Source organism: Chrysochloris asiatica, unplaced genomic scaffold (assembly GCF_000296735.1).
Source record: "Chrysochloris asiatica unplaced genomic scaffold, ChrAsi1.0 scaffold00005, whole genome shotgun sequence".
Taxonomy (NCBI): domain Eukaryota; kingdom Metazoa; phylum Chordata; class Mammalia; order Afrosoricida; family Chrysochloridae; genus Chrysochloris; species Chrysochloris asiatica.
In genome coordinates, this window is record NW_006408523.1 from 21,081,035 (window position 1) to 21,084,868 (window position 3,834).

Consider the following 3,834-nt stretch of genomic DNA (forward strand, 5'->3'; position numbering starts at 1 on the left):
TAGTGACCCTGTATAGGGTTTCTGACGCAAAAGCTTCATCTTTCTCTCTGGCAGCTGGTAGGCTTGAACCACCGACTTGTGTTTTTCAGTCCAGTGCCTACTGAACCACTGTGCATTTCAGTCTTATCAGTCCAAAAATTGGAACCATCACAAATGTTGATCAATATGAGTCTGGTGAAATAAATTTTGGAACATCAAAACAATGGAAGAATATGCAACCTAAATAAAAAGAAGAAGAGGAAGAGGAAGAAGAAAAAGAGGAAAGAAGAAAGAATGAAGAGGATCTTGTGATAATGATAAGGAACAATTTTCAGGATATACAGTCAAGGAGTCCTGGTATGGTGCTGTAGGATAAATACTGGACTGCTAACTGCAAAATTGGTGGTTCAAATCCACCAGCTACATGTTGTAACCCTAAACAGGGTCGCTATGATTTAGAACCGACTTGATGGTACTTAACAACAATGAAAACAACATAGAAGAATACTAATGTCTCTGAGATTACCTACTCATTCAGAAAATAAAAATTCCTAGGAAAAACTGACCCAAACTTTACCACTAGCTTTTTTCTCAAGGAACAGCATATATAAATTATAGTCCATCTCGTCTATCATGTGTAACTATCTCTTTTTATGGGAGTTAGAATTGTAGCACTATGGCCAGTGGAAATTCCTCTGAAATGATTGGTATTGGTGCTGTAGAAATATGAAACTTAAAAAACAAAACAAAAAACCCTGCATAAAATATAGATATTTAAGCCTTAATATAAAATTTAAAAATAGACTTTCATTGTTATCTGAACTCCTTTGTAAAGTAATAGTAAAGTAGGATGACCCTTGTAAGATCCACAGACTCCAAAGTCATATCTATTAGACCACTCTGATTTCATAACACAATGGATGTTTCCAAATTGCTTAAGTAATTCTGTTACTGGAAAAATCTAAGTTATAAATGAGGTACGTGGAGCCAACATCATCATCACTCTTTAGGGACAAAAGCACATATGGAAACACTTCATGGATTCATTAAATATCAATCTGAAATAACATAACATCAATATTGGTAGCTCAAAAATGATAACATCTGACAGATGGCAACCAATTAAAGCAATTAGCAATTAGCTTGCGTGTCGTGTCCCACCTTCGTCCTCCTTCATTTGCTCCATGAATTTCCACAATCCCTGGAAATGTGCCTGTGATTCAGGCTCTCCTACAGACCATTGGGAGAACGGATTGTTGTCAGTTACTGAAAATGGGTTTGGAGCGAGTATGTCACAATTCAACTCTCATCCAAAAGGGTAATCATATAAATACATCCTATAGCTTTTTTTTTCTTTTTAATAATAAAAGGCACTGCTAATAAAAAGTTAATAAAGTTTTGAAATATGTATTTATTGACATATAAATAAGTTGCTCTCTTCAGTGGCCCTATGCAATAGTTCAATTCATAAAAGCATCTTCAAAAATAAAAAATAATATAGATATAGAACTAAAAACATTTTTTTAGAAAAAGAGATACCTTATTTTATATCATTTATCCTACCATTAAAATAGCAAAATAATTATCTTTGATATACTAATATAGGCATTCTGGTGGCACAATGATTAAGCACCTGACTGCTAGCTGAAAGGTTAAGGTTGGGAGAAAGATCTGGAATATGACTCTGTAAAGACTGCAGCCCAGAAAGCTTTATGAGGTGGGTCTACTGTGTCACATGGGACAATAACATATATTAATATTTTTCATCTCATTTTCATATCTCTATCATTTGGTGTGGCACTGTAGATCAGCACTGGACTGTGAATCACAAGGTCAGTAGTTCAAACCCATCAGCTGCTCCTCAGAAAGCTTTTACAGGATGGCTGTGAGTCGGAACCAACTCAACGGCACTTAACAATAGCAATGTGACCATGTCAAAGGTAATTTTGTAAAATAAATTTTAATTTAAAAGCACCAGGTTGTTGTTGTTATGTGCCATAGAGTTAGTTCCGACTCATAGCGACCCTACACAGGGTTTCCGAGGCTGTAAATCTTTACAGGAGCAGACCGCCTCATCTTTCTTCCGCGGATAACTTCCTTAATGTTTCATTTGAACAAATCTTCAAATATTTTAAACGTTCTTTTGACTTTATGTTAAAATTTTTTGTTTGAGAGAATATTTTCTCTAAAGGTATTGAAGTACCTAGTAAATGAAGATTAGAAAAAGAGCTAACATTCTGTGGTTTTAAACGGAAACATGTATCAACTTTAGTGGTGTCACTTGAGAATATTTGCAAGATAAAATCTGTCAAAAAATGCCTCTAATGAATCTTTTAATGTTCACCAAATTTAAATACTGCAAAATTTGGGATTTTTCTCAATTGAATTCAGTTGATGTAGTGACTGTAAATTTATTCAAATGAAAATAGGATTTCCGATTTCCATCAAAATATTATTTCCATGAGTTAACATTTTCAAGACAGGTGTTTTACAAGGGGAGTGGCTTCATTTGTTAAACAATTTGATTAAACTTTTTCAACCTTTTAAAAACAAAATACCAACTAAATTCAGAGGACTCACTTGCAATGCCAAAAATATTGACACAATTATAGGCCACTAAGAATGATTTGGAGTCTTGGTGTGGTGCTGTGAGCTAATGTGTCAGACTGCAAAGTCGTTTGAACTGTAAGGTCGGTGGTTCAAGCTCACCAGCTGCTCCTTGGAAACCCTATACAGGGTCGCTATGGGTCAGAATCAACTCGATGGCACTTAACAACAACAACAACAAGAATGATTTGGAGTGGCAGGCACTGGACTGAAAAATCTATTTGAACCACAAGGTCAGTGGTTCAAACACACCAACTGATCCTTGGAAGCTGTATATAGGGTGGTGATGGGTTGGAACCTACTAGACTGTACTTAAAAACAAAAACAACAACAACATGGATGATTTAGTCATCGTATGGTGCAAATGGTTAACATGTTTAGCTGCTTTACAAGAGTACAGGTTGGACTCCAACCAGAGGCAATTCAGAAGAAAGACTTCATGATCTACTTTCAAAAATTCAAACCATTAAAAATTCTAATGAATGCATTCTACTCTGACACCTGTTGGCATTTTGAAGATGATTTTCAAAGTAGTTTTTCAAAGGCTTGAACTTTCTAAAATCCTATTGATTATAGGCAGCTAAAAGAAAAAGAGTATATTATAATACTGAAGTGTTTTTTTTTAATTAGATAAAAGTTTCATATCACGCAAAATGTTGTAGTAAAGTTAGTCTGAATGTATGTATGTGTAAATTTTGACAATCAACACTCTATTTCAATTTGCAGAATACCACAAGATTTTATCTTAATTGTTGAATATTTTAACTTACTTGACAACAATTATATCTATAAGAATGTTAGATGTTTCATCTTTGACAGAATGAATGCTCAAGTCTTTACTCTGAGTCCATGAATTGAATGAAAAAAAATGGAATCATTCCTGGGATTAACTGATATTCTTTCTGACTTAAAATAACAACACGGATAGACAACTGGCATCATTTTACTGTGCACATTCTTCTGCCAAGAAACCAATACAGTCAAATTTCAAAGAAGATACCCCTCTCCCCTGTCATTTAGATTACCTTATTATTATTTTAGTAATTTTAATAAGTTACTTTGTCACTTCAGTTGTCTTCAGTGAGTCCATGAAGGAACAAAGAGGAGTGCCAAGTCATGGAGTTGAAAATTGTACACTCCACTAATTTGGGACCTAGTTGTCATTGTTGTGTTGCCTTGCAGTTCATTCCAACTCATAGTGATCCATATGGTTTTCTAGGCTGTGACCTTTAGGAAGAACATTACGAG